Source organism: Oryx dammah, unplaced genomic scaffold (genome assembly GCF_014754425.2).
Source record: "Oryx dammah isolate SB20612 unplaced genomic scaffold, SCBI_Odam_1.1 HiC_scaffold_13, whole genome shotgun sequence".
NCBI classification, from domain to species: Eukaryota; Metazoa; Chordata; class Mammalia; order Artiodactyla; family Bovidae; genus Oryx; species Oryx dammah.
Genome location: NW_024070197.1, coordinates 5146497 through 5159033, shown reverse-complemented (window position 1 = coordinate 5159033; position 12537 = coordinate 5146497). Strand labels below are relative to the sequence as shown.

General features: G+C 43.1%; 1 protein-coding gene across 2 annotated transcripts in view; it reads right to left on the bottom strand.

Moving 5' to 3' along the window:
- LOC120871946 (zinc finger protein 420-like) overlaps window positions 1–12537 on the bottom strand; it is a 719570-nt gene that overhangs the window by 472344 nt on the left and 234689 nt on the right. The gene's annotated exons all lie outside the window — the stretch shown is intronic.

The following is a 12537-nucleotide window of genomic DNA, read 5'->3' as shown; positions in this document are numbered from 1 at the left end:
CCCCATGTCGTTCTTTTCTTTTTCTGGCTGAATTCCCATCTGGAGCGGGGAGGCTCACCATGTCTACTTACTTGTCCTGGCTTCTAAGATCCGTAAGAGAGAGAGCCCAAGGCGGGGCACTCTCCGATATTCAAACGTACGCCGGGGGCCCAAGGTAGATGGTGCAAGTTCTTTGTCTGGAATTTTACTGGTTTTCCCCATAAGCCAAGTTATTCAGCCTCCTTTTCTCCGCCTAAATTTCCTACTATACTACTCTTCCTAATCTAATCTTATATTTCTATATTAATAAATAAATAAGTTTCTCCTCGCCAACGCTGTCCACGCTTCGAATTCCCTGGATCCACCGGGGCTGGACCCCGGCAAATCAAGGACTTCCCTGGTGGTCCACTGGTTAAGAATCCACCTTCCAATGCAGAGGACAGGGTTCTGATCCCCAGTCTGGGAGGACTCCACATCCCAAGGGGCAACTAAGCCCGTGCACCACAACTACTGAGTCCACACGCCTAGAACCTGTGCTGGGCAACAAGAGAAACCTCTACAATCAGAAGCCCAGGCACTGCAACTAGAGAGTAGCACCCTCATCACAACTAGAGAATGCCTGTGCACAGCAAGAAAAAAAAAATTTTTTTTAATAAATAAAGTTCAGCACAGCCAAAAATAAATTTGAAAAAAAAAAAAAAAAACTAAGAGTCAAAAAGGAAAAAGTAATTCCATTAAAAAAAAGAATATTTTAAATAAACGCTCCACTAAAAAGGCACTATGCAGTGAAATCAGTCATTTCCTACCCCAGGTGTCCTCTCCCCAGTCCCCTACCCCAGGGGTGACCCACAATTAAGTGAATCAAGACCTTGGCTGAATAAGGACTGCAAATGGAAGTCATCTTCTTATATAAATAACTGCTGGGGGCCAGCGTGAGGAACTCCGCCCATGGCAAAGGTCATGAGGAAGGAGGCTTGGCATACGCAAAGGCGTGATCAAGCCTCAGGAAACCCCCTGTTCCCAAGCATCTACCCCAAAACCAGAGTCTGTTTTATGCTCTCCCCCATAACCGTTTCTCTCGGAGAAGGAGTAAATGTGCAGCTCCAAGGCAATAAAAATTCCTGGGTGTGACAAGAGTGTTTCAGCTTACAGACTCCTCTGAAGGTTATCTAGCCCGCCTGTATAGGTTCGTCTGCCCACATGTGATTGTCTACAGCCTCCCAACCTGAGAGGCATGAGATGTTTTAGACTTACTAAAGGCAAATTCTTTTGGGGAGTTGGAAATTATTAGTATAGTGGGTTGGTTAGGAATTACATTGGTGAAGGGTTTTTCATTTGTTGTCAATAATTGCTGCTAATTCCCTCCCCTGGGTGGGACAAGGATGTCTCAGGTCAAAACTCTCTGCTGACAGACTAGCTTGTGTGACAGGATTATCCATAGTCCTGCCACTACGCAAATGATTGTTTACTACCTCTCAACCATAAACAGCACAGAGAGTTTTGGGGTATTTTGAGAGTCTTAATAGGGCTTTTCTCATTGTTGAGTCAATGATTGCCCCCAGGCCTCCATGTCCTTAGGCACCTGGGAATATATTAATCAATGTATTTGGAATATAGAAAAGGAAATAGAGTAGTTTTTGATGTTAGCAATACTAGACTTTTTGAGTTAATGGATTTTCTTTTGTAATAGATCACTGTGCTTTGTTATAAATCACTGTGTCCTTGCTATGTAAAAATGTAACTTTATCACTATCTTAAGACTAAATAGATCTTAAGGGGAACATTGGTGAAAGGATTTTTATTTGTTGGGTTGATGTTTGCTGCTAAATCTCCATATTCCCTGCCCTTATCATGAATATAACTAACATATAGGAGAAGCATTAACCTTCAAACATATAGGAGAAATAAGTATTAACCTTTAAGATTAATCATGTTAACCTTGGGTTAAATAAATTCCTTTCTTGATTGTAACTCACTACACCCTCACCCTATAGGAATGTAACTTTATTTGGAGGGTGGTGCCTGGTTTAAGAAAAAACACCATTGGAAAAAATAAGTTTTTTGGTTATCAGAAAGAAGGGATCATAAAATGTCAGCAGGTCTCACTCATGGCCAGAAGATGATGTAATATCCCTAAGACCTTTTTTTAATACATTTATGTGAAGCACCTGATTTTGAGAAAGGTCAGGACTGCTGACCCCCACATGACTGTATTCATCCCTATATGTAACAAAAGATATATAAGCAAACCCCAAAATAAAGAAATTGGATCAGTTTCCGGAAAGACTGATTCCCGGAATCAGTCGCTTCTTTCTTGCTCCTGTTTCTCTGGCTGAATTCCCATCTGGATTCAGCCTCCTTTTCTCCACTACACTATCTCCTACTACACTATCCGTTTCTAATCTCTCTATATATCTGTAATTAAATATGTATTTTTCCAAAGAAGCCGACGCCGTCCCCACCTTCGAATTCCCTGGATCCACTGGGGCTGGACCCCGGCAAATAACTACAAAATGCACAAACCTTGTAGACAGGAGTTTTGCAATTCTCATCCTCATTTGTATAATTGAAACAAATTTTAAATTTACTGAATTCCAAAGTCACATCAAGGTCTTGGCCGTGATGCTGTGAAAGATTGATGGTAAGAGGAGAAGGGGACGACAGAGGATGAAAGGGTTGAATGGCATTACTGACTCAACAGACATGAGTTTGAGCAAGCTCCAGGAGATGGCAAAGCACAGGGCGGCCTGGTGTGCTGCAGTCCACGGGGTCGCAAAGAGTCAGACAAGACTGAGCAACTGAACAACAGCAAAAGTCACACATCAATATATCCTAACTTAATCATCCATATTCAAACAGTTTACCATCTATCTGGATCCAGTTTCCCCCTCTACCTGCACTATCATGTGTTACCATTTCATTCCCTTTATCTAGCTCCCAATTTCTTTCTCTGTCCACCTCATTTTGCTCCCCTCGGCTCTCCTGCTATTTCTCCCCTCCTCTCTACTTCCCTTACACCTGTCCTGCTCCACTTCGCATCTTGCTTCCCTTCTTGACCCTCCTTCTTCCCCCATCTCTGCTCCCCCTCTACCTTCTGGGTTACACCTCATCTACTGCAGTTAAATTCCCTTCCTCTCCACTCCCTGGCACCTTAGCTGGTGATGCTTCTTTCCTGCTCTCTCTCTACGTCTGCTCTTCTTGTCACCCTCTGTCCTCATTCCCTCCCAACAGTAAGTTGCTCTGAAGGCCAAGTTCTACCTTTTCTAACCACTGTGGGACTCTGTGCAAAGGGCAGCACCACTCATGCCCCCTGTCCTATGGCTGATCTGGCAGCCTCTCCCCACATTTCCCATCTGGAGAGCGGCTTGTTAACTTACTTCTCTTATTTTATTCACCTGCTACTTTCAAGGCTAAATATATTTCATTTTTAAAAAATCCCTCTGCATGTCCCTCAGCCATCCTCTATGTTCCCATCTGGTCTTCTTCATTCTTTTCTCCAGCTCAGTTTTTCTATTCCTTTCTCAGTCCCTCTGTCTCTGCTTCTCCTGATCCTCCCTTCACCCCTATATTTAGAAATACGGCAACTAATAAGAGGGGTTGAGAGGGTGAGGCTGGGCGAGGGGCAAGAACACACCCCTGCAGACAAGTACTTTACAAGGGAGGTGGGAAACAGTAGCAGGTTTTAAGCAGGAAGATGTTGGGTAGGCAAAAAAGCCAAGGGCAGCTGACAGGGACAGAGTAAAGGTACAAAGTAGATGATTAAATAGTTAATCCCACTAGAGGACTGGCGGGCTTCCCTGGTGGCTCAGAGGTTAAAGCGTCTGCCTCCAGTGGGAGACCCAGGTTCCATCCCTGGGTCGGGAAGATCCCCTGGAGAAGGAAATGGCAACCCACTCCAGTATTCTTGCCTGGAGAATCCCATAGACCGAGGAGCCTGGTGGGCTTCAGTCTAAGGGGTCACAAAGAGTAGGACACGACTGAGTGAATTTACTTACTTACTTACTTAGAGGACTGGCAATAGGGAGTTGATGATGGAGAGGGAGGCCTGGCGAGCTGCGATTCATGGGATCGCAAAGACTCGGACACGACTGAGCGACTGAACTGAAGTTAATGTTAACACAAGAAAGCAGGTTCGCTTAACCACAAAACCAACCAGGCTTGTTTAGAAACGAAATCATGCAATAGAAGCACAACACATGCCAACAAACAGTAAAACAATGGTGGCGCGAAACTCACATCCTGCCCATTGAGCTCAATAATTAGGACATGCTCTGTGCACACATAAAAAGCAGTAATTTGTGGATCTGGCTTTACCTTGTAGAAACAAGAAAACTCCCCTGCTCAATCCGGAGGAGGATGGAAGCATGATGTCTATTCAGAAAAGACAAGGAAGGTCTTCTCCCCCTCATTTTTCCTCTGATTATAAAACTGTAGCGCAGTAAATTCTCAGGGGGGCATCCCCTCTCCCGCGCCCTTGTAAGCCTCACAAGCATCCTCATCTAATAAATCACTTCTTACTATTTTTGTCTCTAAATTTTTTTTTTCTGCGCTGAGACATAAAAGAATGTGATATCGGAGCTCTTTGGAGCCCAGAAATGGGACCGAACAGTATCACAGCGACTGGCCTCAGAGAAATTCACAAACCGAAGAGAAATGATCAAAAGAAAGAAAGAATCAGCGACCAGTCCCGCTAGGTCTGAACTTACCGGGGTTGGGACGGCAGTGGGGAGTTTAGATGCGCAGTCACTCACAAGACCCTAAGGAGGAAGTACGACAGGCCTCGCAGCGCGGAATTTCACTAGAAAGGAGAAATTTACCCTTCCTTGTACGACCTTCACTCCTCGCCCTCCACTTCCAGGTCCTTTCAGAAAACGCCGGCACGGGGTCAGAAGCAGGACTTCCGAGGTCAGAAGCAGGACTTCCGGGGTCAGAAGCAGGACTTCCGGGGTCGGGGGCAGAGCGGAGCGCTTCCGGCGAGGGGCGGGGCGAGGAGAGATCTCCGGTCTGCGTTCGCAGGAAAGAGGGCGGGGCAGGGGGCGGTCCGGAAGGTGCTTTTCAGTAAACTGACAGTGCTTAGTAGAAGTTACTGCCTGTAGCAGTTTTAAGGTACAACAGCTGGAAATGGCACCCCACTCCAGTACTCTTGCCTGGAAAATCCCATGGACGGAGGGGCTTGGTGAGCTACAGTCCATGGAGTCGTGAAGAGTCGGACACGACTAAGCGACTTCACTTTCACTTTCACTTTCATGCATTGGAGAAGGGAATGGCAACCCACTGCAGTGTTCTTCCTGGAGAATCCCAGGGACGGGGGAGCCTAATGGGCTGCTGTCTATGGGGTCGCACAGAGTCGGACACGACTGAAGTGACTTAGCAGTAGCAGTAGCTTACAGCTCTGTGGGCCAGAAATAAAGCTCACAATAAATGTAGTGCTTGAGACATCCCCAAACCATACCGCCATCACCACCACTTTCCCCATCCCCACCACCATGGAAAAATGGAAAAACTGTCTTCCAAGAAACAGGTCCCTGGTGCCAAAAAGGTTGCTCTGTGCAACTGAATGAATCCATAGTGCTGTCACTTACGTGAGGGCCTTACAGGTTACATTTCCATGTGTGTAAGTTTTGGAAATGACTTCTAAGCCTGGACAATTCACTGACTTGATGTGTGTGTGTTAGTCACTGGGTCTTGTCGGACTCCGCGGCCCCATGAACTAGAGTTCACAAGGCTCCTCTGTCCGTGGGATACTCCAGGCTAGAATACTGGAGTAGATTGCCATTCCCTTCTTGAGAGATCTCCTCCACCCAGGGATCTAACCCTGGTCTCCTGCATTACAGGCAGATTCTTTAACGTCTGACCTACGAGGAAAGCTTCATTGCCTTGACAGCTGGAGAATATGTAGACAAGAGTGCTACTGCTGTATTCACTATCCTATTTGCTTTAAATAATCAAAAAGAACTGTCATCAGTCTGTTTCACTGAAGCGTTGCCTTACAAGAACTCAGAGGAGACAAACATCATTCTGATTTTGCCTCTGTAGGGACAGTTTTATGCCCATGGAGGCAGAGCTATAAAACAAGTGATTAGGAATCTTTCCTTGTTTCAAAGAAATTTCAGCTTCACAATGATCATTTAACTCATTGGCCAAAGAACTTTTAGTGTCACCACATGGCCCTTTCCAGCTTAGCAAGGAGGCATCAGGTGCAATAGCAAACAACTCTTGTGGCATAAGGATAAATGCCTCTGTGGAAGTAGGGATCTCATTTCAAGAAAAGTAAAGAGCATGCATATTGGTTACAGCAAATTTTGTCTGACAACTCATGTCAGGCAACTCATGTCAGTGAGCTGGTGTGACATCGCGAGCCCAGTGGCCTGTGTACCACAGTGTGGGTGGAGTATGCTCTGCAGTTGCGACCGGGGACTACCCTGGCACTCCTGGGTGTGTGATTGGGGAAGTAGGTGTGGGACACGACGGCACCCAGTTTTCTGTGTCAAAAGGCTGTGTCTTGACAATGCACTCTTTGGAGCTGTTGGAGCTGAGAATAAACGCAGGAAACTGCCTTTGCTTGGGGGAAAGTGAGGGGAGATTATGGAGATATCAGCTGAGACTTTTTACTTGCATAATTTGCATACAATAAAATGCAGTTTTATTAAGAGTACCATACAGTAGGATTTAGTATGTTTCCAATATTGTCCAAGCACAATAATGTCATCATACATCAGTTCAGTTCAGTTTCTCAGTCATGTCAGACTCTTTGCGACCCCACGAACCGCAGCATGCCAGGCCTCCCCCTAAAAACAAAAACAAAACCCCTTTGTCAGCAGTTATTCTGCATTCTATCTGTAGCCACAAGCAAACATTATTTCTGTCTCTATAGATATGGCTATTCTGGACATTTCATATAAATTAAGTCATATAATATGTGGCCTTGGACTTCCCTGGCTGTCTAGTAGTTAAGATTCTGGCTTCCACTGACTGGGGAATGGGTTCCACCCTCGGTCTGGGAACTAAGATCCCAAAATGCTGCACTGAGTGGCCAAAAAAAAAAAAAAAGAAAGAAAGAAAAAAAGAAAGCCTTATTTCTCCCTTCTTTTGCTTAACATAATGTTTTCATAGTGCCATCCATGTTAGAATTTTTATCAGTGCCTCATACGTTTCTATTGAGAAGTAGCAACATTCCACAGTTTTGTTTACCTTGTCATCATTTGATGGAGTTTTGGGTTCTTTCCACATTTTGGCTATTATAAAAAATACTTCTATCAAAAATTTCTTACAAGATGTTTCTGTGGGTAAATTGCTTCAAATGTCTTCAGGGTATTTGTAAAAGTGGAAATGCTGGGTGTGACACAGTGATGGGTAAGAGTTATGGATTTTGCTATTCAGATGAGTAAAGAACTACTTCCATACAAAAATATTTATCAAAATTGGTCTCATGGTCTAGCCTTGATGCAGAGACTGAGAAATTAGGGGAGGACATACAGGTGCATCGGAGAAGGCAATGGCACCCCACTCCAGTACTCTTGCCTGGAAAATCCCATGGGCGGAGGAGCCTGGTAGGCTGCAGTCCATGGGGTTTCGAAGAGTTGGACATGACTGAGCGACTTCACTTTCACTTTTGACTTTCATGCATTGGAGAAGGAAATGGCAACCCACTCCAGTGTTCTTGCCTGGAGAATCCCAGGGACGGGGGAGCTTGGTGGGCTGCCGTCTATGGGGTCGCAGAGTCGGACACGACTGAAGTGACTTAGCAGCAGCAGCAGTATACAGGTGCATGTTCACTTAAGTCACTCAGTTGTTTCCGACTCTTTGCGACTCCATGGACTGCAGGACACCAGGCCCATCACCAACTCCCGGAATTTACTCAACCTCATGTCCATTGAGTTGGTGATGCCATCCAATCATCTCATTCCCTGTTGTCCCCTTCTCCTCCCACCTTCAATCTTTCCCTGCATTAGGGTCTTTTCAAATGAGTCAGTTCTTCTTCAGGTGGCCAAAAGTATTGGAGTTTCAGCTTCAGCATCAGTCCTTCCAATGAACACCCAGGACTGATTTCTTTCAGAATGGACTGGTTGGATCTCCTTGCAGTCCAAGGGACTCTCAAGAGTCTTCTCCAACACCACAGCTCAAAAGCATCAATTCTTCAGCATTCAGCTTTCTTTGTAGTCCAACTCTCACATCCATACATGACCACTGGAAAAACCATAGCTTTGACCAGATGGACTTTTGTTGCCAAAGTCATGTCTATGCTTTTTAATATGCTGTCTAGGTTGGTCATAACTTTTCTTCCAAGGAGCAAGCGTCTTAATTTCATGATAGCAGTCACCATCTGCAGTGACTTTGGAGCCCTCCAAAATAAAGTCTGTCACTGTTTCCACTGTTTCCCCATCTATTTCCCAAGAAGTGATGGGACTGGATGCCATGATTTTAGTTTTCTGAATGTTGAATTTTAAGCCAAATTTTTCACTCTCCTCTTTCACTTTCATCAAGAGGCTCTTTAGTTCTTCACTTGCTGCCATAAGGGTGGTGTCATTTGCCTATCTGAGATTATTGATATTTCTTGATTCCAGCTTGTGCTTCATCCAGTCCAGCATTTCCCATGATGTACTCTACATATAAGTTAAATAGGCAGGGTGACAATATACAGCCTTGACGTACTCCTTTCCCCATTTGGAACCAGTCTGTTGTTCCACATCCAGTTCTAACTGTTGCTCTTGACCTGCATACAGATGTCTCAGGAGGCAGGTCAAGTGGTCTGGTATTCCCATCTCTTTAAGATTTTTCTGCAGTTTGTTGTGATCCACACAAAGGCTTTGGCATAGTCAACAAAGCAGATGTTTTTCTGGAACTCTTTAGCTTTTTCAGTGATCCAACGGATGTTGGCAATTTGATCTCTAGTTCTTCTGCCTTTTCTAAATCCAGGTGAACATCTGGAAGTTCACGGTTCACATCCTGTTGAATCCTGGCTTGGAGAATTTTGAGCATTACTTTGCTAGCGTGTGAGAGGAGTGGAATTCCATTCCAGTATTCTGGCCTGGAGAATTCCATGGACTTCTTACCACAGACAGAGCAGAAAGGAAACAAATCTATAAGTTGAAAAGCCCTGAGGTACTAATTTTAGCTTCTCATTTGCATCACTGGGCAGAGTGGCCATGGGGCACATGGAATATTATACTCTCAAGATAAACATCAGAGAAAGTTGACAAATCTGTTCCTAACATCTTTTCCCCATTACCTTTCTCTGTTCTTGAGGTAGAAATATGAAATTCAGAAATTCTCATTTCTTATTACAATTATGGTAGTCGTTTAAGACAACTAGCTTATATTTGGAAAAAACGTGAGATTTTTGTTTCCATAAAAATTAGACAAAATCTGAAAATTAAAAGGGTTTTGCCTCTTAGCAGTCACCCTTCTTAGTCATACAAAAGTCATGTTGCTGCAAGAAATGTGAAGACTAAGTGCTCATGCTCATAGAGGTAGAAAGGACAGAGGATCCATCCCCCCACCACCCAGCACATTCTGGACTTCTTTTTAAGTGAGAATGATAAACCTCCTACTTCATTTAGTGAAGTCACTCAGTGTGTCCAACTCTTTGTGACCCCATGGACTATAGCCTGCCAGGCTCCTCCATCCATGGGATTTTCCAGGCAAGAATACTAGAGTGGGTTGCCATTTCCTTCTCCAGGGGATCTTCCTGACCCAAGGATCAAACCCAAGTCTCCCGCACTTCAGGCAGATTCTTTACCGTCTGAGTCACCAGGGAAGTCCCTAAAAAATTAATACTGGAGTGGGTAGCCTTTCCCTTCTCCAGACCTTCCCAACCCAGGCCTCCTACATTGCAGGCAGATTCTTCACCAGCTAAGTCACCTGGGAAGCCCTGGTTTTATTTTTTGATAGTATAATGGAGAAATAGAGCCTTTCAGAGCCAGAACTTAAAAATTTATGGCTTGTGAAAGCTTCATGAAGACATACCTTTGTTGATGAGTTAGATGTCGACCACACATTGCCTAAAAACACAATGTGTGAACAAAGTAAGGCAGGAGAATGTAAGACAAATGTTCAGGAAAATGGTTGAAATGTTACCAGGGTAAGGAATCAGGTGCCACAAATATTACATGTTTCGGATTTTGTTGTTGTTGTTGTTTTCGTTTGGTCATGCCCGAAGGTATCACATTTCCCTGACCAGGGATCTGACCATCCAACCTACACCCTCTGCATTGAAAGTGTGGATTCTTATCTACTGGACCGCCTCAGAAGTCCCAGATATTATAGGTTTACTTGAGGATTTGATATACTGACTTATGAGAACCTTCTTTGCACTGATAGAGTGTACTCATTTATTGTCACTCTAGAATGACTTCAACCATGGACAATCTATCAGGAAGCAAAATCAATGCACTGCCTTTATGTAGCTCATATTTTATATTGGTAGGTCGCAATAATTAAATGCGATAAGATGGTGGGACTTCCCTGTGGTGGTCCAGTGGTTAAGAGTCTGCACTTCCAATGCAGGAGACATAGTTTCCATTCTTTGTTGGGGAACTAAGATTGCCACATGCCTCAGAGGGGTCAAAAATAAACATTAGAAATTGTCTTAGAAAAAGCTAAGATGGTGATTTGTACCATGAAAGTGTATGGGTACAATGATGGAGCGAGAGTGTGTTGTAATTTTAAAAATTTGTTTATGAAATGCTGATATGATAAGGAGATATTTGAACAAAATCGTTAATTAACTCAAAGAGTCATGAGCCAAAGGATGGCATGACCTCTGAAACCCACGAAAGTAAACAAAACAAAACAAACAATTCTTACCTGGGTAGTGCTTTAAATCATTTTATAATTCTGGACTCCAGAATTCAAGAGAATAAACCCATTTTGTTTTCAAGCAGTCGGTTTGTGGTAATTTGTTACAACACCAATAGGAGAGTTAATGAAATGGTGTATGTAGAAAATCAAAAGGATTTTGCTACAAAATATTCAAGGGAAGGTATGATTTTCAAGATGTCAGAACACAAAAACAATATACAAAATGCATTGAAATTTTGTTTTTGTTTAGTTGCTAATTTGCGTCCAGCTCTTTGCAACCCCATGGACTGTAGCCCCCCAGGCTCCTCTGTCCATGGGAGTGCTGAGGCAAGAATACTGGATTGGATTGTCATTTCTTTTTCCAGGGGATTTTTCCCACCCAGGGATCAAACCCAAGTCTCTTACACCCACTGCATTATTAGGCATATTCTTTACCAGTAGTGCCACCTGGGAAGCCCCCAAATGCTAATATCTCTATGTAAAAATCATGTCAATTGATTGCCATTTTCTCTATGGATGAAATCTTCCACCTGTAGGGATGTGGGAAAATCTACTTTGTAAGTAGATGTTTAATGACATGTTGCCATCAAAATATTGAGGGTAGATATGAAGTTATCAGATGGTTGATAATCTAGTTTTGCTTTCTTTAGGGTTTATATTAAACAGAATATACTTCCCCAATAAATGCCCTCAGAAATATAGCGAAGTTAATATTCTTTAGATGCAAATAAATCCCAATGTCTTCTGAATACTGTATATTTTACAGGCTCTGTTAACCAGATTTGATAGAACTCTCAGCAATAGAACACCAAGATGTAAAATACATTACGGCTTAAGAAAAAAAGGTAAATATTAATTACTCTCAGAGTGAACATATAATGAACTTGATATTGCATTATATTTACTTATGATTGACTTAATTATATTATGATGTAAACAAGCTTTTCTCAAAAGCATTTGAGTGTGGAACAGAATAATTATTTTACCAAATAAAGCACTTCTCATCAAAAGAAAAAAATTTCCCTTATTTCCATTTCTCTGTTTATCTTATCCATCTTAAATGATGAATGCTAAACGTATTGTGGTAATCATTTCACAATATAGGGAAATCAGACTATTTTGCTGTATACCTTAAACTTATACAGTCATATCTGTGATTGCATGAAGAGCTGTTTATGTAGCTCTTGTATGTCACTGTAGAGTTGGTTTTAAAGAGGGAAATAATTAAAACACATTAGCAAAAAGAGAAACAATAAAATTTAAAACAATTTAAAAAGAATATTGCTCTTTTTAAAGCCATGGTTAATAATCTAAATTATCACTTCCCTTAGTACTCCAGTATCAGATCCCAGATCTTGTCCTTGTCTCTGGAACTGAACAGTGTTTAGTTTGGCTTCTGCAGTGAAAGAGAGAGGAGTAGAGAAGCTGTTCTGCACTATGAAATAGACCATACAAGGTAGGGAAAGTTTTGTATTTTTCATTCTACTGTGTAATACAGAGACAAATTCAGTTCTTGTTTCCTTAACTGCTTAAAGTCTAATTGCGCAAAATGCTCCCGCATCCAGCTACTGTCCTATGTCAACTACTCTGCTGCTGCTAAGTCGCTTCAGTCGTGTGCGACCCCATAGACGGCAGCCCACCTGGCTCCCCCGTCCCTGGGATTCTCCAGGCCAAGAACACTGGAGTGGGTTGCCATCTCCTCCTCCAATGCATGAAAGTGAAAAGTGAAAGCCAAGTCGCCCAGTCGTGTCCGACTCG